At 49.0% G+C, this 23,533-nt stretch overlaps 1 protein-coding gene and 1 pseudogene across 3 annotated transcripts in view; both read left to right on the top strand.

The window, feature by feature from the left end:
* Positions 1 to 23,533, top strand: part of SKA3 (spindle and kinetochore associated complex subunit 3) — a 637,733-nt gene that overhangs the window by 368,518 nt on the left and 245,682 nt on the right. The gene's annotated exons all lie outside the window — the stretch shown is intronic.
* On the top strand, positions 8,210 to 8,360 carry LOC146802026 (U2 spliceosomal RNA; annotated as a pseudogene).

The following is a 23,533-nucleotide window of genomic DNA, read 5'->3' as shown; positions in this document are numbered from 1 at the left end:
ACTGTTCTTACTTTGGAGCAGACCTGTGACTCTCAGGAATTCACAAGTGTTTACAGTAGCAGGCTTGGAAACTTTATTCCTACAAACATTTGTAAATTTCATGTATGAAAGAGTGAATCTGCGCTGAGCGATTGAAAATTCACTTTTCCTACACCCTGTTGTACCCTACTCTGCAAAGCATTGTACTATTCTCCTTTACATGAGTACATTTCCAAGCATTTCCCAGTGTAGGAAGGGACTGAAGAGTAGTTGGTGAATTCACTTAAACAGGTTAGGTTACGGGTGTGCTCAGACTCACAGGGTATTTCAACCCCGTAATTGCTGTTTGCTGCCAAATTCCAACCCCTGCATGTAATTGTTCAGACCGGTGGTAAAATCAGAAAATAATTGACATCCTAATAAGATCAGTATCATAACGAAAGAGGCTATCATTAGAACTCTGCCGTAATAAGAACGCCGCTAACTCTCTTTACCTCACTGCATGGTACCAAAAGGGGCATGTGGGTTTTATTTACAGGACAAGTAGATTTGATAAATTCCACAGTCCTGGGTAGCTCCTGCCTCATTTGAACTAGAAATACAGTCTCTGGTATTGTGAAAGCCTTTGTTCCTTTATAAACGAATATTCCTACCTTTTTTGGTCGAGCCTGTAGCAGCGCGCATGTGCTACTCTGGCGAGACTTTATGTAAACAGTAAAAGGGCTTTGGAAAGCTCACCACATGCTTGTGCGTGTGGTTTGTTGGTTTGTTTTCCTTCGGAGGCTATTCGCCTTTGCTTGCGTCTTTCTGAGAAAGACAGCACGCAATTGGGCAAAGGCGGGTGCATGTCCCGCCTTTGCTCCGCCCACGGCCTATTGCTTGCGGTTACCCGCACGGGCCACATCTGTTTTGAATTATCGTGCAGAGATGCGTGCGGGATAATGCAAAACAGATGTTTCGCTGTGGCGCACGCACCACTCACGTGCTTCGCGGGACGCTGCATTCCTTGAATTTCATAACACACAGCATCTGAATGCACCTCCTGGCAGTGCTGCATGTAATAACTTAATACAGCGTGGTAGTGTAATGAAGTTCAAAGGACAGCCAGTGCGGCAAGTAGGCGCTGCTGCACGTGTTCGCCAAGGACTCCTTCCCGGAGGTAGGTCTGCAGGGGCTGCCACACCAGACGTGGATCTGAGCGTGGTCATGCATGTTACTCTGAAATTGTAGTTAATCTTCTTACCTCTAAATCTCTATTAAGAGGGGGAAATGCACGACTGGCACTGAATGGGCAGTTGCCGTTCTACACCCTGCCATGCGCAGCAATGCCCATTGATGCGGACTCTGGGGTGAGTCTGCACTGGGCCTCCATAAATAAATATATTTGGTAAAGTAGGCAGGAAACTTTATTTTGAGGAGTGGTCATTTACCACACAATTTGGTTCCCGTGATGTTTCTTCTTGCTGTACTTTAACAGATATCTTGAGCGAGTCATGCCCTGGTAACTGAGGACTCCGCCCCCTTGTTCCTTCGCGCCACTAACCCCCTCCCCCATTCCCCCCCTCCCCAGGAGTGCATGTGCTTCTTGTTTCAGTTACTGTGGTTTGTGAGAAGTAGTTCAGTCGGTGATGCATTTGTAGGGACAGCCCTTGGATTTAATTGGTGTGCACGGGATGGGTGGGCCATAGGGTGTTGCTCTCACGTTTAAGAGGTTCATGCCTAACTAAGTCCTGTTTCTGTGATTGGATACTGCAAGTCCCTGAAAGGCAGATTAAAAACTGTTTGTGAGCTCCCGAGTGGACCTGGAAAACTTGAGTGCGCTGAATGTTGTTGCGCAATTTAGGGAATCCCCCTATTGGGGTACAGCGGGAGGTAAATGTGAAAGGGGGATCTCGGAGAGTCTCAGAGTACGGTCCTGTGTGGACAGTCCTTGGGATGCGTGGAGGAGCAGTCAGTCAACTCGGAGCAGTGGCACCTTCATTCTGTGGGGAGCTCACGCCGTTCAGTCAGTGCTGTTTTGCGTGTGCGTGGCGGTACTCATCCGGATTGTCAGTATTTAGTGGGGGGGAAGATACTCCCCCGGGTTCAGTAGCCTGTGTGTGTGGGGGGGGTGGTGTCACTATTTCAGCATCTGTCGCCTGTGTGGTGGAAGCAGTGGTCGAAGTGGGGGGAAAAAAAGTAGGGGAACTGTGGGCGGAGAATCAGAGGGCGGGAAAAACCCAAGGATTGGATCACTGGGCCAAGCCAGAGGCGTGGCCAGAATGCGCAAACATCACAATTATTATTATTTGTTTGGCATTTCACTGCCCAGTTAAATCAACCAATGGTTACACACGATTATTTAAGGTTATAATGAGTTATTGACATTAAAATACATTCACAAAATGGGATATGCTTCTAACACCGAATGTCCCAAATAAGGTAAAATGTGGAAGCACAAGCCGTTTGTCTCCGAGCCATTGAGTTTCTGCCTTCAGCACTTCTCCCTTTTTCCACAACAGCAGTTCAAACATGTATGGCAAAATATCCTAGTTTGCAAATGTTCTCTATATAATTATGGCTCTGCTATATTTTCCTCATAATGCAAGTTCTGCTGCATGATCTGACCATTTAAACTATTAAATTGTTTGTAGCTCAAACGTATCAAAAGTTAATTAAAAAAAGTAACTTGTGTTGCTGTGAAGTGGAGGGCAGTTTGCTCCCACTCTATCTTACTTTATTTAGTTATTTTTCATATTTTTAACCTTTTATTCCTGATGCTGCACTTTGGAATTAAAATGTCGGTTAAAATACGTCATTTCCAGCAAAAGTGTTTTTCTTTTTTGGATCCATTTCACAGGGGAGCAAATAAAAGAAAGGAGAGGAAAGAGAGTGAGAGCCCCGTCTTGAAGTCACGGTTTTCAGTAAGAGAAGAACTGCTAGACAGAAAGAGAGGGAAGAAGGAAAGAGTGGGGGGCAGCTGAAGAGGCAGAGCAGAAGTGGACACTGTCTTTTCCTTCTTGCCCAGAGAAGAAAAAGACAGAGTCCTGTACTTATCTGCCGTCCCGCCCCTCACGAACACCAGGAACGCCGAGCTTTATTTATAGGCGGTGGCGAATTCTTGCGTCCTAGGACGCATTTTCAGAATAAAAAAGTATGGGAACGGAATCCTTAAAATTAAAGAAGTAGGGGCACGCCGTGCCCTGCCGATCCCGCCCACTTCGACCACTGGGTGGGAGGCGTGTGGGGGCTGGTGGCGGCGGATGTGTGCGCTCTCCGTCTGCCTCTGACGCACCCAGCAGTGCCATGAATTGACAATGGGACCCCTCTTTGCGCATAAATTTAGACCCCGCCCCAAAACCAACTTCCCAACGTTAAGCTTTCTGTAAGAGAACAAGGCACTGCCAGATTGCCCTGCATGCTAGCGACCTTGCAGCATCATGGTAACTTCGGGGAAGTGTTTCACGTTTATTCCTTATCATCGCAGGGTGCAGCAAGCCCATTCTCCTTATGCACTCTCAAAACACGGGCAGTGTTACCAACAACGAAAACACAATCAGCTGAGTGCCGTCATTTAAATGTTCCTAGGTTTCCCCACCTGCAACCCCGCCCCCGCCCTCCCACACAAGACTGAATTGGCCTCGCCTGTCCCTCTCGGGAAGGTCTATGGGGAGAGGATGTGGTCTGACGGCTAGATTGCTGACTTTGGTGCTGGAAACTAAAGTTCGAGCCTCACGGTAGCGTCTACATCCTGTGATTCTGGGCAAATCACTTAATCTACCTGTGCCTGAATGTTTCCTTCTGTAACGTAACCAGTGCTCATGCAAAGCGCTCCAATACCTTGGGGTCGAGTTCGCGCTATATAAATCTATATTTTAAAAAAAGAAGCTTTTTTTGTTTATGATTCGAAATCCTGTCTGAAAGCTGCCTCGGCTAGCTGTGCAATCAAAATGACTATATGAAGTGCTCGGGGGGCCGGGGGGGGCATTTGCTCACTGGATTTTGTTCTGTTGAAAATAACTTTTGCCAACTGCTCCGCACTTAACTGATGGAAATATGTACACTCTTGCGTGTTAAATGGGTCAGTGTTACCTTTGAAAAAAAGTTTTGTACAACTCAAGAAAGACTCAAGTTGTGGGGCCTTTCGGCATAAAAAGATGTTATTTGTAAAATACTTGATCTCTATTTACGTTATATGCGACAAGCGCCGCATTATAGGGTGCACTGTAAAAAGCAGTGTTGCATTGCCTGCTGTTAAACACTAGGAACATATCAACTGTGTTTTTGTGGGTTTTTAGGTCGAGGACTACCGGTCTGCCGAAGGCAGAACCGGAAGTCGGAAGATTTAATGTTTCCTAGAGTGGCTATTTAGCCCGCCTCTCTTTTTGCTTCTCCTCCATTGGCTGGCTTCCTAAACGGAGGCCAGCCATTGGAGGAGAGAGCCGTCCCTCCAAATAGGCTCCGTCTTTTTCAGATTCGGGGGCGTGTTCCTTGCTGTTCTTTCCACTTTTTAGCCACGCCCTTTTAGAACAGCAGGAACACGCCCCCGAATGCGAAAAAGTTTCGATTCTTCCATCCGCCATTTTTATGCTGTTCTCTGGCCGTGAGGATCCATCCGTCCGGCGCCGTGTTGTTGTGCTGGTGGCGGCGCTGCTGGGGCAGGCTCCAGTTCCACGAGCAGGGATCCGCACCGTGCTTTGGACGTCTTTCCCCCTTGTGCCACCGGATCGGGTTTGTGTAAATCCGGGAGGGAGCTCCTGAGTTCCGAGTTTGCTTTCCGCGGTTACGAGATTACACAGTTGGCGGGAGGGAAGCGCTGTTCTTTCCGTGCGGCCGCAGCCCTTTGGCCCTCCACCTCTCCCGGTTACTCAATTAATGGGGCTGTGTGATGTAACTTCAGGCGCATTTACATTAAGCCTGGCACACGCTGCCAGCAGGCTGCAATTGCATTAGGACTTGTGTCCTGCAAAGAGAGGTGAAAATGTGAGTGGCGCAGTGAGGAGTGCTGCAGCAGGCAGGGTGTTAGAACTTCGGCTGCAAACTGGCGCGCGGTGAAACCATTGAGAGCATATGAGTCCTTCAGTTTGTGAGCGTTCCATATATAGGAGGCGCGTGGCTTCTACACTCCTACACAGCCGTACTGCAGACCGTGAGCATTGTATCGCAGTGTGTGATCTGCAATATTTGCCACACACACATGCAGCGGATCACACATGCGGTGGAAGCTCTTTTGATCCTATTGGACTATAGGATGCACAACCCAGGGTGTCAAGCGCAGGCCCGATCCACTGTATAGTTTCTGGATAATGTAATATGCAGGAGTTCAATATAGATTGTATATTATACGTTAGTGCTAGGTTTCCAGAGCCTGTGTTGACGGTGTTATATAGTCATTCTAGAAAAAAATTCGGGAATGTGCGTTTCATCTTCACGTGAAACACCGTTCTGGGTGCCAGTGGGCTGGGGCTGTACTCCAGGGGTGACTGCCCTTTTACAGGTGACCATCAAGGGACGCTGACGAGCCCACCCTTTGGACTCAATTGGCTGTTGCGGAAATCCATTATAACGGTGGAATGTTCACATAAACAAATAGATGGATGCCACACCGTGCCAACTGTGCCCACCCCAGCAGTGTGGATGACTCCACGTCCGTGGCATTCAGTTTGTGAAGTGTCTTTGTATAGCGGGCCGATCTTGCAGGCACCCAGCATTGGCACCGGATTCGCCAGGATAGGATTTCATGTACCAGTTTATCCTTTGGGGAAAAAAAGCTTTTAAACTATCACCCTGCAGACACAACATCGGAAGTCAGCACATCTTCCCTCTGGTGTTTAATCATTCATTCATTCATTCAAATGAGGGGAAGATGCCCAGGATACAATACGCCCCTAACCTGCGCATGCCCTGCTAAATCTGGAAGGCAGGAGTAAATCAAGTGCACGCCCGTCTCATCCCCTCAGAGGAGGAGTAAGTGCGCACCCGTCTCACCCCCTCAGAGAGGAGTAAGTGCACGCCTGCCTAACCCCCACCCCCTTGAAGAGGAGTGCATGCCCGTCTCATCCCCCCTCAGAGAGAAGTAAGGGTAAGTGTACGCCCGTTTTACCCCCTCAGATAGGAGTAAGTACACTCCTGGTACATTTGATCCCCTCAGCAAAGAGTAACTGCACGTCTGCCTCACCCCCTCGAAGAGGAGTAAGTGCATGTTAGTCTCATTCCCCCAGCTGCGCTCCTGTCTCACCAGAACACTCAGATAAGCATGTCGGTGCTTGGGTGCGGCGTGGGATATGCTGGGCGAATGGGAGTGAGGTGGAGCTACAATAACAAAGGACGTCACAACGCAATCTGACAGGGCAAGGTTAGTGGGAGGGGGTGAGAACTGATTATTTGGAAGGGTGGCAAATTATACTGTTAGCACGCTGCTTTTTGTTTCCCACAGCTATTCTCTTTGTATTGGTTTTATTTTTCAATGCACTGAAAAAGAGGCAGCACAATTGATGGGAGAGGTTTGTGTATTTCCAAAACCCCGTGTTATCTATCGTTCTGTTTTACATATGACCACAGTTGCCTTATTTCACTAGAACACTTTTATTAAATAGCGATATGACCGCACTGTACAGTATGAAAAGGTACACGTAATACATTTCAAAAGTATGCGTACTGGGGTTGCAGCAATGGCTACAAAGCACAGCATCCAGGTGTACGCATATTATGCACGGGCAGCCAGTACACCCTGCCTGCTGAGCCTCATCGCTCCAGATGTACTCATGAACTGATATTAAAATCTGTGGGCTTCATACTACACTCAAGTCATTCTGAAAGATAAGATGAGCAATTAGTAGCTGGCATATATTCATAGTGAATAATAGGTTAGTTGTAAAATGTAATATCCAACGTGAAATAGGATTGAGTCCAACCACAAGAAAGGCCAGTCACTACCTCACAACATCCCTCTCCCTCACTACCTCACTCTTTCACTACCTCACTCTCTCTATCTCACTACCTCACTCTCTATCTACCTCACTCTCTATCTCACTACCTCACTCTCTATCTACCTCACTCTCCCTCACTACCTCACTCTCCCTCACTACCTCACTCTCTCTATCTCACTACCTCACTCTCTATCTACCTCACTCTCTATCTCACTACCTCACTCTCGATCTACCTCACTCTCGATCTCACTACCTCACTCTCTATCTACCTCACTCTCTCTCACTACCTCACTCTCTCTCACTACCTCACTCTCTATTTCAATACCTCACTCTCTCTCTCTCTCCCTCTCTCACTACCTCAATCTCTCTCTGCTAATGCAATAGGTATCACATATGCAAAAAAAAGCTAATGCCAATAGAAATGAAAATGCCATTTATTTAGGGATACAGTAAAGATAAAAAAATAATGAGCAATACCAATAGCTCTACCTATAATATTGCCGAGACCATTGCATTGTAAATGCTTGTTTGTGATTGTGTTAGGATGGCTGTGTAAATCAGTGACAGGAGTGCATTCATACCTGCATTCATACCTTGATACTTGCAAGTTGTAAAGGGCTAAGCTGGGTTCACGTTGTACTCAATAAGTTACGTTCGAAAGCTTCCCTTATTAACCATGTGGAATACATGCTCAATGTGTGGTAAAGCATTAAAATGTCTGCCGCAGATTTACATTTAAACTACATTTGTCTTTAGTGAGGGAGGCACAGCACCCAAGATAATTTGCTGCATGGCTAAACACTTATAAGGTCCCATAGGAGAGACCTATCTGCTATGCCAATGCTTGTTCATGTCTTAGTTCTATTCCAGTTTTCCCTGGTACTATGAACGATGAAGACATACCCACGCACTCCGAGGAATGCATTACAAAAGCAATAAATGATTTCTCATTATCAGGCCATCAACTGCTGCTCATCCCACTAGTGAATGACAAGCACTTCAAGATCAACTGGACAAAGGTTGTGAAAAAAATAATAGATTTGCAGGACCTCATATGTGACGATCATAGCTAGATATTTTAATACCTGCATAATTTGTTTTGTTTTGTAGGTCTGTAATGCATGAACGATCCTGAATTCCAACAAGGGTTTAGCCTTTTCCCCTGTTTGTTTGTTTCCCCTGACCTTGCAGCACCGTAATTACTCATCAATTCTTACACTCCTGTGCGAATTTGCTTGAGCGCCATTTCTTCCTGTCCTAACCAAACCCTTCTCCGAACAAATCATATGGTACATAGACACTTCTAGTAATGGGTGGCGGCCATCGCTTCTCGGCCATTTGACTAAGATCAGGTGTAGTACCTGTTCTTATCAGTTTAGATGGGTGGTGTCTATTGACAGTTACAGTGCCTCTAATGTTTGTGATTATTGCTTGCAACATTGTGTTGTCTGGCTACATTTTGACACACCTACGGTTGATAGTTATGGATGGGACAGCAGTCTGAGTTTGCTGTTCAGTTTTGGTTTCGGGCTGTAAGTGAAGACACACAATATTTATATTGACAGGTGAATTAAAACCATGACAAATGTGAAAACAAAGTACAGATGGTCAGACACCAAAAAAGTCTAAGAACAATACATTTACTGATTTCCCGCTTGAATACATTACACCCCTGTGCAAGACTGACCGCTGACTGCGTTGAATTCATATTTTAACAAATATGTTTTTCATCAAGCTTGATAGGACAAGAGCAAATAATGTAGGAAAGCGATTGAATTCTAAAGTCGCACAGACAACATCACTGACTGTCTACAGATGCATGTGGAAATTTGTAAATTCAACCAATTGGAGTTGGAGGAATCGCATACATATAAAACTCCTCCTAATCTGTGACGAAAGAGCTTCTAATCGATAGTCTGGGTGATTGTCAAATGCATGGAAGCACAAGAAGAGCCTGGGATGAGTTTTCTCGAATTCCTCCACATCAGCTGTAAAGGGTCTCTCCAAAATCCTCCTCAGCTTTAGGTCATCTTTTAGCTGTTGGTATTTTGTCTGCTGTGTTCACCCCCTCTACCCCCCCCCCCCCCCATCCAGGACGACAAAATGAGGCCAATAGACATGAAGACCAAGCATTACCACTATCCTTCACAGAGAGAACTTCCAGACAATATCCTTTAAAGATCTGAGGCACCAAAAACGCACGCCATGGCAATCTATGATAAAGTGCCCCTTACATGCTATTGTTTTGGGATATACAATTCTAAAGAAATGTGTGCCTGATTAGTGGCCTGTGGCAGGCTTAAAGTCCTGCGAGCAATGCATTGACCATAAAGCAGGGCAGTACGGAACCTCACGCGCAGTACAGTGAGCTTGTGCGACTCATTTTTGCCTCCCATAGGTGACTTGGGATCTTCTTACATTTGAGGCGTATAGCAAGGAAGATAAGAGAGGGGCAATGCTTAGATTACTTGAGGCACTCCCCAGTACTCGCTCTTCTTTCCCTCATTACATGGCTTGCGCCCAGAGGCGAAAGGTGACGAAGGTGCTTGGGTTGGCTGGTAACAGGAGGTGCTCCCGGATCCCTCTCCTTTATAGGTTCTGAGAAGGGGAGGTGCCTGAAGAGGGCAATTCCCCTGAGCAAACAACAAAAGGAAAAGCGGCAGTTAACGAGTAACAAGAAATAGAAGAGAGTGTGTTTTAAGGATTGCTGTCTGTAGCCTAAACGGTGTTCATTGCTCCCCGAGATGTCCTTCAAGAATCCTTATGAGACGTTCAAACATCTAGCTAATTATTTCTCTCAAATCTTGAATAAAGGGAGGCTTTCCTTTTTCGTTTTTATAAATGAAAATGCCAATGTTTCTTTTTACGTTGTTGAATGACTAAAACACATATCTGCTCTTACTTAAGTGTATATTTCGTTTTCCTAACGTAAAATAATTAGTCATTAGATCCGCATTTGTATTGACAATGAACTGCAATCTACCCAGCGAGGCTTCAGCGGGGTTTGGGAGTTTGGAGCAGGCCCGGTTCTAGCGGGTGGGCCAGGCCCACCCAAACATGAACCTTTGGCCCTCGCAGCGAGTGAAGGCGGCTCACATTTTAAATTTGTGCAACTTGTGAGAAGTGGCGTGTCCGTCACTGCTGTGTGATTATTTTACCCAGAGCTCAAAGCTCAAAGGGCTTCATACCCACCCCCAACCCCCCCTCGTGTGTGTCAGCCTGGCAGAGACAGCTTCCCGGGCGCACACACAGCCGCACCCGAGTACTTCACAGGTCTTTAAAAGACCATTTACCTGCTAACGAGGCCTTTGTTGTGTTTTTACCTCTTCTTAGAGCCCCTGCAACGCCGCTCTACATATTGCTGGAAGAATCAGCCATCCCCCCCTTACCCCCCAAATTTGGCTCCGGTTCCGCGGGGGGGGGGGGGGGGGGGCATGTTTTGCCCTTCGTCAGCCAGGATCCATTCCTATCTTCCACTTGAAACTCCGAAACTCTCCAGTGCCAGGATGTCCTGTATGTGCAATGCCCGGTCTCCCAACGATTTACGTCAGGCTTTGCTGAAGTGAGGTATTCTACCATTTTAGATTTAATGCCATATTGACGGTATCGGGCACATTCTGCGCTCATCCAAGCAAACTGGATGCAGCAGAGATTCCTCTGCTGTTTAAAATGCGGGAGGCAGTTATTTACCACGTTTAAACATACTTGCTTTATTTAATTATAGCCAATCACTCGGTGAAAAGTGGAATAGTCTGTGATCTGTGTGGAAACCAAAACTGAATCTGTTCTCCTTGTGTAAAGTAACTGGTGCGCAGGCAAGGCACTCCAATAATATGGCAACATTAAACGTGAAATGTGGCAGACAGCGCCGTATAAATCAGATCACTCAAGATTCCAGGCACCTGTCCTTTGGATCGAGGCGCTCCAGCAGCGCTATGTGTTTGTGCCACAATTGAGAGCTCTGGAGCGGAGACTGAGGGCACTGCACGTTTCTCATAGTGCCTGCAGTCAATCAAAAACGTGTTCAGTATACATGGCCATCCATCCTTGGCCTCTCGGCAGAGAGCAAAAAGTGGTCACATACTCCTGTTGTAATTGTGATTCTGTTGAAATGGGTGTGATGGGGCCATACAGTCTTCAAAATAATAAGGCTAAAGTAGAGTAAAAGAAAATGCAGTGCTCGCTTGCTACTTAAGTCATCCCTAACTTTACATCTCACCACTTTCAAATGTCACTAGCCGCCACTGGCAGCGACATTAAGAAGGCCAACAGGAAATGGACACTGAAATGTAAAATGTTCCTCTGAACGTTATTTTTCTTCTTCTAGGAGTTGCTTGATTGGGCCTGGACTCTTTCTCACAGCCCCCCAATCACGCATCTCGTTTTAGAAAGGTGGGCTGTGCCCCGGCCCACTCGTGCAGGTAGAAGAGGGGCATGGCGAAGGGGACAAATCCTTTCTTTGACAGGAATGCAAGACAACAGTAAAAATGTCCAGATAACTCTGGTGATTAATTATCCTGCTGGAGAGCAATCCTTTTTCAGTTTGTAGTTTTGAAATGCAGATAAACTGTAGTTTATGGGACAGCTCAGTGGGTTACTGCCTTGCTTACAGAGTTCCTTTTGTTACTTGCAGTTCAGAAGTTACAATCCTAACAGGACAGTGACCTATGAACTGTCATCAAAGAGCCGCATACAAACCTGAAAGGTATAATTAGAACTTCTTTTTTTGTGTAGTTAATATTTCCCCAGTCTCATTATTCTAATGTTGCTATAAAGAGTTTGTTAGGGCAGACATACATTTTAATCAGTAAGGCCCCACCCCACCACCACTGGTGTATGCTTTAAATCCTGTGTTTGTGCTTCTCCTGACCAAACTCTCTTAAAACCTACTACCCACCAGTATGGATGACATGTGATTCCTACTCCTGGTAATCGTCATTGGCTTATGTGACACTCCATATAGGCTGATTTACATACTTGTTATGATTCATTGTCTCTGCATAATGTGGGCACGATGTAAAGTACTGTAACACCCTACACTATGAGTAGCGCTATACAACCAATGAAGTGCATATGAGAGAGGGGCTACGGAGATATGAGGGGCACTGGTGGGGGGTGGTAGTGAGGGAGTGTGAGGAGGAGGTCATGAAGGGGAGAGGCTACGAAGTGATGAGTGGCACTGGTGGAGGGTGATAGTGAGGCAGTCTGAGGAGAAGGCCATGAGTTGGAGGGGCTATGGAGAGATGAGGGGCACTGATGGAGCATGTCAGTGAGGGCATCCTAAGAGGGGTCATGAGGGGAGGGGCTATGGAGCGATAAGGAGCACTGGTGGAGGGTGGCAATGACGGAATCCAAGGAGGTGGTCATGGTGTGTAGGGGGGCTACAGCGAGATGATGGGCACTGGTGGAGGGTGGTAGTGAGGGTGTCTGAGGAGGAGGTCATGTGGGGGAGAGGCTACATAGAGATGTGGGGCACTGTTGGAGGGTGGCAGTGAGGACATCCGAGGAGGACATGAGGTGATGGCGCAATGGAGAGATTAAGGGCACTGTTAGAGGGTGGTAGTATAGGTATCTATGGAGAAAGAGGTCAGTGGTGGGGCGCCAATAAAGACTTTTGCACCAGCGCTAAAGCCGGCCCTGTTATGAACTTTGTTTGTTTATTTAATTAGCAGTCGGGTCATTAGGGCCACTGCAATATATTTTAGAGTGTGTGCTCATTTTATTTTAATGTTATATTCAATTATTTAAGTTTGAGGGTAATTTTCCTAACGTTTTTTACTGGGAATAATGAAAATGGAGTCGGACGGTGGCTGATATGGGGCTGGGGCCCAAGGTCAGCTGTGAGCTAAGGTGCACGGGAGATGGATGTTAGAAAATGGATAATCAGGCCGGGAAGGGAGTGTGCTGCAGAGTCTGGGGTCTCTGCAGGTAGTAATGAAGAGAGATTCTCTCTGAAGACTGGCAATGAGGAAGACTGAGTTGTGTTACTTGCCTTATACTCCCACCTCAGAAACCACCTCTTCCCATCAAAGGGACCTTACATGGGATACATTTCAAAAAGAAAATGAAATGTTTGCTTCATTTTTTAAGAGCAGGCAGTGGCCCGTGGGACCACTGCCTGCTCTTAAAAAATATTTTTGCATCCATTCACAAAGAAGAAGGGATACCCTGGAGACTCCTTCCTCTTTCCGAGTGGGTTACCGCCTACTTGAAGTAGGTGGTAAACTGCAAGTGTTTTGCAATTGCTGTTGCAAAACAATGATGCATACAATTGCGGCTTGCTATTAGGGAGGGACGCCCTTGGAATGCCCCTTCCTAATACAGTCTTGCACAATTGCGTTTGTACATACCAACACCCTTTTTTGCAGTTGCAAATGGCCCATTTGCCCGTTTGCGACTGCAAAAAATGGTTGTACATCTGGCCCATAGTAAACTAAAAGGCAAGTCTGTTATGTGTGCCTTACTTGTGGCTTAGATTCTTAGTGCAGATGAAGCACTATTATAGTAGACTAAATCAAACAGAAAATGTGTTTTTAAATAAACTCTGTGTTGGGTGATAGGGCCCGAGTGGTGTTGGTGCTCACTCTTAGCGGTATTATCCTAATTCGTAAATAGTTGCTATGGTGCTCAAGGGAGGGGGGAATCACCCACACCCCCGATATGTGACCCCTAGGGATCTACCTTACAAGTAACGACAAGCCTGAGCACTCATACATCAAATGATGTATAACTGCTCTGGCTTGTTCTCACAGAAAATGTGTTTTGTACAGTGCACATCTAGAACACATGTATTTGAAGGTGCCCTCTTATGTGATGATGAATAAAGGAGGCTCAGAGAAATAAAGGTTTGGCTAGGATCACACAATTTGGTCAAGCATGGAAGCCAGGATTGATCCCAGGATTTCTAGTTTCACATTGTGCAATTCAGCAACTAGATGGGTGTCTCATTCTCCTGTATTGCATTACAGATTGATGCTTTATCTTTCATAATTTGACTATTTTAGCACATGAGAAAGGAGCGCACGGAAACCTATGTATGGATGAGTTTATAAGGGAGTTTCCAAAGAATAATAGAAGGTTACCTCTATGACTGGACTGCTAGTTTTCAAATGGTTGGTGTGAAAACTGCTGGCAGTTTTCATAAAATACTCCTTTCTCTTTTTTCAAATGTTACTGTTTTTCAAGAATTTGTATCTTTGAAAGTACACCACAAAAGAATGACAAAAAGTAAAAGGTATCAAGTTAAATTTGTGCAGAGAAATAAGTGTTGGACAAATTGCAACAAGTAAATAGCCAGCCTTTCTAATACAATGATGTCAAGGCTTTTCTGTGGTAAAAAGGACTTCCTTAATCTTGAACTATTATAATATGCTTGGTATTCAAGTACTTGTATTGAAGCCTGGCCTGCTTGAATTCCAGGGTTTGCAGTTAGGTCCAGACATTGTTGTGACTTTCAAATAACTCTCCACATGCTCTGTATACACACAGAAGCAATCCGTTGTATCATAGTGACTGTTTGCAAGTAGATATGATGTAAACTAGGGCTTGTAGGCTACCTCCAGAAGCAACAAATTGGGCCCGCAGTGCAGGGGCGGCTCCTACACGAGGGCGAAGGAGCGTTGCCCGACTGCTTTCTTACAGTGCGAGAAGCAGAAACATAAAATGGTAATAACTTTCAATCTGAAAGAAACACGTTAGTTAGATTCCTCACCTTAGAATATCCCCAGGCGTCAGGCTGGATCTGGAAAGATTTTTTTGTAGCAATACCCCTTGCGCGTCGCTAGGCGTTGTCTGCGGCTCCGCGTCCGTCGTTGGCGTCGTGTGCCGGAATGACGTCGTCGGAGTACTTAGACGCCGCCCTCGCGCGCTGACGTCAGTTCTTCTTTTTTCCGCGCCAGACAGCGCCGATCCGGGAAGAGCTTACCCCTTAATCACTTTTTGACTAAACTTTTTTGACTCTTTTTGGTCTTCTGTCGACTCGACTCTGGTGCCAGTAGGATGCCTGGGTTTAAAGCCCGTGACTCCTGTCATCGACAGATGTCGGTGACGGACCACCATCGCCGGTGCCTTTACTGCCTGAGGGTCGACCACGACGCGGAGTCGTGCCTCGATTGTCAGGCCTTGACCTCGGAAGCTTGGCGGGAGCGGTCCCGTAAGCTTCTCGAGGCCTGGCTCTGCCGTCGACGCCTTCGGGCCCCGTGGGCTTGACTGGGCGACCTCGCGTGCCGGCGGCTCCGGCCCCGGCCCCGTCGACTTCGGTCCCGACGCCGCAGGTCCCTGAGGGATCCAGGCCTGGATCTCTGCCGGCGCCGGTCGACCTCACGATGCCGGCGTCGACACCGGTTCCGCCTCCGGCGCCGTCCCCGGATGACGCCATTCCCCGGACGACGCCATTCCCCGGTTTAGCCCCGGTCCGGCTCCGACGCCGGCGCGGCGTCGCTCGACGCCGCACCCGACGCCGCACCCGACGCCGCACCCGACGCCGATGGATGTGCCTTTCATCTACCGCCCGGCTCCGATCACTCCTCCTGTTTATCAGGAATCGGATGACGGGGGCGACTGGGAGGGGTCTGAGGACCCTATGGCCAGACAGGCCCAACTTTCACAGGACTGGGCAGACGAACTGGGAGATGCCAGTGGTCTGGACACCTCCCCGGTCGCTGGTTTCATCTCTCCTCCTACTGTGGCCTCGGAGGAAGGTGCAGCTTTCTCAGTGGTGCTGCGCAAGGCGGCCAAAGCCCTGGGGCTCGAGTTGTCTGCTGTGGCCGTGAGGACTAACATCCTCACAGAGGTGCCTCAACCGTCAGCAAGCTCCACAGAGCCTCTGCTGCAGTTCAATGAGTCCCTCATTGACGTTCTGCAGGTCACTTGGTCCAAGCCCTCCACAGTTCCTCCTGTGGATCGGAACGTGGCCCGGCGCCACCGCCCTGCTCCGGGCGACCCCAGTTTCCTGTCCCAACACCCCACCCCGAGAGTCTGGTTATCCAGGCCTCAACTTCCCAATCCTCCTTCCGTCCGCTCCTCCGGATCGGGAATCCAAGAGGTTGGAACAGTTCGGAAAGAAGCTGTTCTCTTCCCTGAGTTTGGGCCTGCGGTCTTTGAACACCGCTTGCCTCTTGGACCGTTTCTCCCACTCTCTGTGGGAGGCGGTGGAGGACGTGCTGCCCCTGTGCCCGGAGGAGGCCCAGACACGACTCGCCCAGGCGCTTGCTGACGGGCGAGATGCGGCACGACATGCCATATGGTGTGGACTAGACACCACGGACTCGCTGGGTAGGGCGATTTCCACCACGGTGGCGCTCCGGCGCCGCTCCTGGCTGCGGTCCACGTCTTTCTCGGGGGATGTCCAGAGTACTCTCATGGATATGCCCTTTTATGGCACTCTCCTTTTTCGTGAGAAGGCGGATAGTGCGCTGGCTCGTTTCAAGGACTCCCGGGCTACGGCCAAGTCCTTCGGTCTCTCGGCCCCGCGGCCGCAAATTTCCGCCTTTCGTGGCCAAGGAAGGGGCACCTCCTCACGTCCGCCTAGCCACCGGCCGCAGACCCAACCTGCACGCGGACGTGTATTCCGCCGAGGCGGTACTGGAGGACAACGTGCCGGTCAGTCCACATCCACCCCGGCAGCATCCGCCTCAAAGCCCTCCTAGACCGAGCTTTCAGGCCCATTCCATGCCAGTGGGCGGCAGAGTTCGCCATCACCTGCTCCACTGGCGATCCATCACATCGGACAGGTGGGTGCTGCAAATCGTCCGAAGGGGCTACTCCCTCCCCTTCGAGACGACCCCTCCAGCCATGCCACCGCAGTGCCACCGTATGTCGGGGGATCACTTGAATCTTCTGCTGGAGGAAGTTACGGCCCTCGTGGCCAAAGAGGTTGTCGAGCGCGTTCCTGGTCCAGAAGTAGGTTGTGGTTGCTATTCCCACTACTTTCTGATTCCCAAGAAGGGCAAAGGGGGCCTACGCCCTATCTTGGACCTCAGGAGCGTCAATGCCTTTGTCTGGAAGATGCTCACTTTAGCTCAGGTTCTGGCTGCCCTCGACCCTGTAGACTGGATGGTAGCGTTGGACTTGCAGGACGCCTATTTTCACATCCCCGTCCTGCCGGCCCACCGGCGTTACCTGCGGTTCACGGTGGGTCAGGAGCACTTTCAGTTCACCGTGCTCCCCTTCGGCCTCACCAGTGCCCCTCGGGTGTTCACGAAAGTGATGGCGGTGGTCGCAGCTCATCTGCGCAGATCAGGGGTTCCAGTCTTCCCCTTTCTCGACGACTGGCTGTTGAAGGCGGGCTCGCCCCAGGCAGTCGTCTCCCACCTCCAGACTACGGCCGACCTCCTGCATTTGCTGGGGTTCTCAATCAATGTGCCGAAGTCACACCTGAGACCCTCCCAGAAGCTCCTCTTCATCGGAGCGGTTCTAGATTCGGCGCAGTTCCGGGCCTATCCTCCGGAACAGCCGGTCCGGGATGTTCAGGCTCTGATTCCCATTTTTCGGCCTCTATCCTGGGTTTCGGTCAGGTTGGTGCTGCGGCTTCTGGGGCTGATGGCCTCCTGCATCCTGTTGGTGCATTACGCCAGGTGGGTATGCGGGCTCTGCAGTGGGACCTGAAGTTTCAGTGGACCCAGCATCGCGGCATCCTGTCCGACCATGTCTTGATCTCGGAGGGCACTGCGAAACAGTTGCAGTGGTGGCTCACGGACCGCGATTGGGTCAGGGGCAGATGCCTCTCCCTACCCCAACCGGAGCACTTAGTAGTGACGGATGCGTCCCTCCTGGGATGGGGGGGCCATATGGGAGAGGCGGAGATCATAGGCCTCTGGTCTCCGGCAGAGTCTCAACTCCATATCAACTTGTTGGAGCTGAGACCGATCCGGCTTGCACTGAAAGCCTTCCTTCCCTCTGTCCGGGGAAGTGTCGTGCAGGTGTTCACGGACAACACCACCGCCATGTGGTATTGCAACAAACAAGGCGGGGTGGGGTCGTGGACCCTTTGTCAGGAGGCTCTGCGCCTCTGGACATGGCTGGAACACCAGGGCATCATCCTGGTGGTTCAACATCTGGCGGGCTCTCTGAACGCCAGAGCAGACAAACTCAGCCGCCGGTGCATGATGGATCACGAATGGCGTCTGAACTCGGACGTGGCGCAAGGTCTCTTTCTGCAGTGGGGAGAGCCTTGGTTAGATCTATTCGCCACCGAAGAGAACGCGCAATGTCAGCAGTTCTGAGCGTTGGAATTTCCAAGGCGGCACTCGCTCGGAGACGCTTTTCGTCGCGAGTGGAGTTGCGGTCTGTTGTACGCCTTTCCGCCTATACCACTTCTGCCCAGAGTGCTGAAGAAGATCAGGCGCGACCGGGCCCAAGTCATCTTAGTGGCTCCGGATTGGGCACGAAGGTACTGGTATCCCGAGCTACTCAGTATGTCAATGGATCCTTCGGTACGACTGCCTCTTCAGGAGGACCTTCTGTCACAGCAGCAGGGGACTGTCCTCCACCCGAACCTGTCCAGTCTCCACCTCCATGCGTGGAGATTGAGCGGCGACAGTTGATGCCATTTGACTTGCCTGCTGAAGTCTGCGATGTGATTCTGGCAGCCAGGCGTCCCTCCACGAAATCGGTATACGCCTGCAGGTGGAACAAATTTGTGGCATGGTGCACAGCAAAGTCTGTGGATCCCCTTTCCGCCCCTCTTTCTGAGGTTCTCCTCTTCTTTCTTTGGCCCCGCAGGGCTCTGCTCTGGGCACCTTGAAAGGTTATCTTTGCGATCTCTGCTTTCTTACGGCTTCCTGATCAGCCTTCTCTTTTCAAATCCCCTGTTGTTTCGCGTTTTCTTAAAGGCATTACTCACATGTTCCCTCCTGTCCCCTTCGTAATGCCTCTGTGGGATTTGAATCTTGTCTTGACCTTTCTGATGTGCGCTCCCTTTGAGCCTCTTCACAATTGTCACCTTCGTCTTCTGACTCTTAAGACTGCTTTCCTGGTAGCTATCACCTCGGCTAGACGGGTGAGTGAGCTCCAGGCTCTGTCATCTAAGCCTCCTTTTCTTTCTGTTCATCCGGACAAGGTTGCCCTCCGGACTCGTCCTTCTTTTCTCCCAAAAGTGGTGACCCCCTTTCACATCGGGCAATCTGTCACATTGCCCACCTTCTTTCTGCCTCCGCATCCTTCGAAAGAGGAAGAGAGGTTTCACCGTCTGGACCCCAAACGTGCGCTGTCCTTTTATTTGGACCGCACCAGACAGTTCCGGGTGGACGACAAACTTTTTGTTGGATACGTAGGTGCTAAGAAGGGGAGGGCTGTACACAAGCGGACCATCTCACGGTGGGTCGTATTGTGTATAAAGGTTTGTTACTCCTTGGCGAAAAAGGACCCTCCTGTTGGGCTGAGAGCCCATTCCACCCGGGCCACAGCGGCGACAACTGCCCTGGGACGGGGAGTTCCCTTGCAGGACATCTGTCAGGCGGCGACGTGGGCCTCACTGCACACGTCCGCCAAGCATTATTGACTGGACAGCCAAGTCCGGCGAGATGGCTTCTTTGGCCGTTCTGTTCTCCAGGACTTTCTGGTGTGATCTTGGTTCGCAGACCCACCACCGGGGTTGGTATTGCTGGGGTATCTATTCTAAGGTGAGGAATCTAACTAACGTGTTTCTTTCAGATGAACAAGTTACTTACCTTCGGTAACGATGTATCTGTAAGAAACATTAGTTAGTTAGATTCCTCACCGACCCACCCATCCTCCTTGTTCTGCGAACCGACATCTAGGGTTAAGGCCATCCTGTTCAGGGCCCTAGACTTTTTGGCACCAGTGTCGGTCTCTTGCATGGCTCTGCGTTCCTGGCGCGGAAAGCTATGTACAAGAACTGACGTCAGCGTGCGAGGGCGGCGTCTAAGTACTCCGACATCATTCAGGTGCACAACGCCTACGACGGACACGGAGCTGCAGACGACGCCTAGCGACGCGCAAGGGGTATTGCTACAAAAAGTCTTTCTGGATCCAGCCTGACGCCTGGGGATATTCTAAGGTGAGGAATCTAACTAATGTTTCTTACAGATACATTGTTACCGAAGGTAAGTAACTTGTTTGTTATTACCATTTTATGTTTGGTTGCGGGTCGGCGGGGCTGCTCTGCGAACAGGGCAGGGGAGGCGTGGTGTGCCCACTCCTGAGTGCGTAAAGACAGTTTGGTCGGCCCTCTGGGGCCGCCCAAAAAAGTCATGCACACTCTGTCCTTCTCCATGCTGATTAATTAAAATTTATATGATCGTTTTATGGCCCCACCGATCCGGAACGACATGCTGGCAGATTTTCTCAGTCTGCTCCGTGACACACTGTTCATTCACGGTTCCCCCAGGACCGCCCAATCTGGCCTTCTGGTCCTGTGAGATTCAGTCAACCTCCCCGATTTGGGTAAAGTATATCTGTAGATCTATCACGAATGAATGTGTTGTATGCATGTGTAGTATGTATATATCTCCGTCACTTATTCACCTTACCCACCCGTAGAAAGATCTTGGTATCACCAGGAACGTACACGTTTTTAATGTGCACTAGTATCTGGAGACAGTGTGTGCACGCTACTTTCAAAAAAACAGACATCACGCTGTTATCGCTAGGATGCGAATCATCTCGCCACCCTCACAGTATGCCTGTCACAAATACAACGATATGTTTCAGTCATTTTGAGTGGCACGATAGGAGGACACTCCTCCCTACGAGAGCATGCGCACATAGATACACGCATGTCCACGTGCGGTAACCACTATACCGCTCAAGGAGAAATGAACCAAGCGGCAACTCGACCGCTGATATTTTTATATGTTGTTTGTCTCTACTTTTTCCTTTTCAGATGGAGCCTGGCAGTTGACATACATCCACTCTTAATTAAATCACGTGGAGCAGCTACTCTGCCCTCACCATACTGACAGGATAGGGACACCCCATTACGAGTAATTACACTCACATAGGGGAGTTACTTTTTTGCCCTGAAGAAAGTCCTGGACCATTTTTTGGCCCCTTTTCGGACTGAAACATGTCGGCACTAGGGTCCTAGGACCATAACACTCCTAAAAGACCCATTTTTATTTATTTTAACTACCCGGACAGACCCAAGAATAAAGGGATACTGGGGATCTGCCTGCGGTATTTTATCTAGTTAACTCCCTCTGCCGTTAAACATATTAAAAGCACTCCCAACACTGTGGTCGAGCCCACCCGGACTTCTAGGGGTCTGGGTGACCCAATGATGAAGCATGACACCACTAGGGTGTGTGAGGGTAACTTAAAGAAACACTTAGTTTCCCCACGACCACGATTGTATTAGTCACAACCTCATCTTAGGAGTTCTCATTTCTCCCCCCATTCCTTTATCTTGCTAGATCTCCTCTCAGATCTGTTAGAGTATTTTTTGTGCATATAGTACATCCTGTTCAGGGCCCTAGACTTTTTGGCACCAGTGTCGGTCTCTTGCATGGCTCTGCGTTCCTGGCGCGGAAAGCTATGTACAAGAACTGACGTCAGCGTGCGAGGGCGGCGTCTAAGTACTCCGACATCATTCAGGTGCACAACGCCTACGACGGACACGGAGCCGCAGACGACGCCTAGCGACGCGCAAGGGGTATTGCTACAAAAAGTCTTTCCGGATCCAGCCTGACGCCTGGGGATATTCTAAGGTGAGGAATCTAACTAATGTTTCTTACAGATACATTGTTACCGAAGGTAAGTAACTTGTTTGTTATTACCATTTTATGTTTGGTTGCGGGTCGGCGGGGCTGCTCTGCGAACAGGGCAGGGGAGGCGTGGTGTGCCCACTCCTGAGTGCGTAAAGACAGTTTGGTCGGCCCTCTGGGGCCGCCCAAAAAAGTCATGCACACTCTGTCCTTCTCCATGCTGATTAATTAAAATTTATATGATTAAATTAAACCCCAGCGTGACACCCCCCTGCCCCCCCTCACCCCCTCCCAGTCATGCCAGCCGTGACTGCTGCAGTGGCCCACCCAAAAGGACCCTTGGCCCACCCAAATAAAAATTCCTAGAGCCGGGCCGGGTTTGGATGGTGGGGTATGACACTTCAGTAAACATGTGGATGGTGAATTGTTCAAGTGCTTGACTGCTTGAACTTAGCACAAATTATCTGATTTAAGTTACTGCTGCTGTCCCACCCCACCGATCTCAACATTAATCTTCTAACTATCCAAAAACGAAAAGAGTCTGCGTCCTAGCAGTGGATCACCAGACTTCCGATAAGTTGACTGCAAGGGCATCTAGTTAACCCTCTGGTAAGCAGTAAAGAAGAGCACAGGCTAAATCACCAATCCTATGTACCCATTGGAATAGTGTGTGAATGGCAAAACAGAATCAACGTAAAATTCAGCCTTGACCCGAACTGCCAGCCTCCTTCAGGCCCATGCTAATTTGCCCCACCTCCAATCATCTGACTCGAACAAACAGCAAGGAAAAGACACTGGTCTGTTGCTTCATGAATTGTAGCCAAATAACCATTTTAATCACTGAGCACGAGTACTAACAACCCCACCTGACATTAAACTAATTGTTTGTAACCAAGCACTCTGAACCGATTAGAAGGCAACTTGCCCAGTGCTCTACAAACACCGTTGATGAGTGAACAGTTCACAGGATCTGAAAGCAGCAAACTGTATTATACATATAGTAGCAATACTTCATACATGGGATTTGGTGCATCAATATAACGATTTTATGCACAGGTGTGATTGTAAAAATCTAGATTTTTTTTTAAAGAGATAGAGCCTTATTGTGAGAAATCGGGTTGTTGGTTGACTGGGTTGTGAACCCTGGTCAAGCAGCAACCGCAAACCAGAGGCGGCTTCTTCATCAGGGCGGTGGAGCGTTGCCCAAATGTTTTCTCGCAGTGCAAGGAGCAGAAACATAAAATGGTGTTTTAAATACCATTTAATGTTTCTGCTTCTCGCACTGCGAGAAAGCAGAAGGCAGGGTATGCCTGGTTGCGGGTGGGCGGGGCGGGGAGGAGTGGCTTGCCCACTGTTGTTGGCCCGACCAAACCAGTTATACGCACTGCATGCAGCCTACATAGAGAAAATGGCCTCCCTACAGGCCCCTGGCTGGGCGCTGTCAGCACCACTCACAACTCAGCCATTGCAACGTTGTGATTGGCTTACGGGAGGGGAGGGAGCATGCCTGTTCCTGTTCAGGAGCAGGAAAACGCGGGATCCGGCCCAGGAGCAGAGGTGGCATGGGATCTGGTCAGTTATGTTTTTATTTCTTTTAACCCTCGCGCGAATCCCTACACGACCCCACCCTCGAGTATTGCGAGCCGCGACTGCCGCAAACCTCGTCAGGGTGAGTCACAAGCCAACCCTAAAGTAACCTGTGCTCACTCTGGTAGCTTGGCATAGAGCAGTCAGGCTTAACTTTGAGGCAATGTGTAAAGTATTTCTGCAACACTTCAAACTGTAATAAAGTAAAAACACCACACAAAAAGGATACCACACCAAGTTAGAAAAATAGTTACTTTTCATTAATAAAACACCAAAATGACAAAAAAAACAATCAGTAGCACCAGAGATATGCAATTTTAAAGACTTTAGTCAAAATAACGCTTAAAAGCACAAAGCGCCAACTGTGTTTAGCTGGTCTCGCCTGACCGGGACAAA

Source organism: Triturus cristatus, chromosome 8, assembly GCF_964204655.1.
Source record: "Triturus cristatus chromosome 8, aTriCri1.1, whole genome shotgun sequence".
In the NCBI taxonomy this organism is placed as follows: Eukaryota; Metazoa; Chordata; class Amphibia; order Caudata; family Salamandridae; genus Triturus; species Triturus cristatus.
Note: the sequence above shows the minus strand (reverse complement) of the source record. Positions and strands in the feature narration are given on the sequence as shown.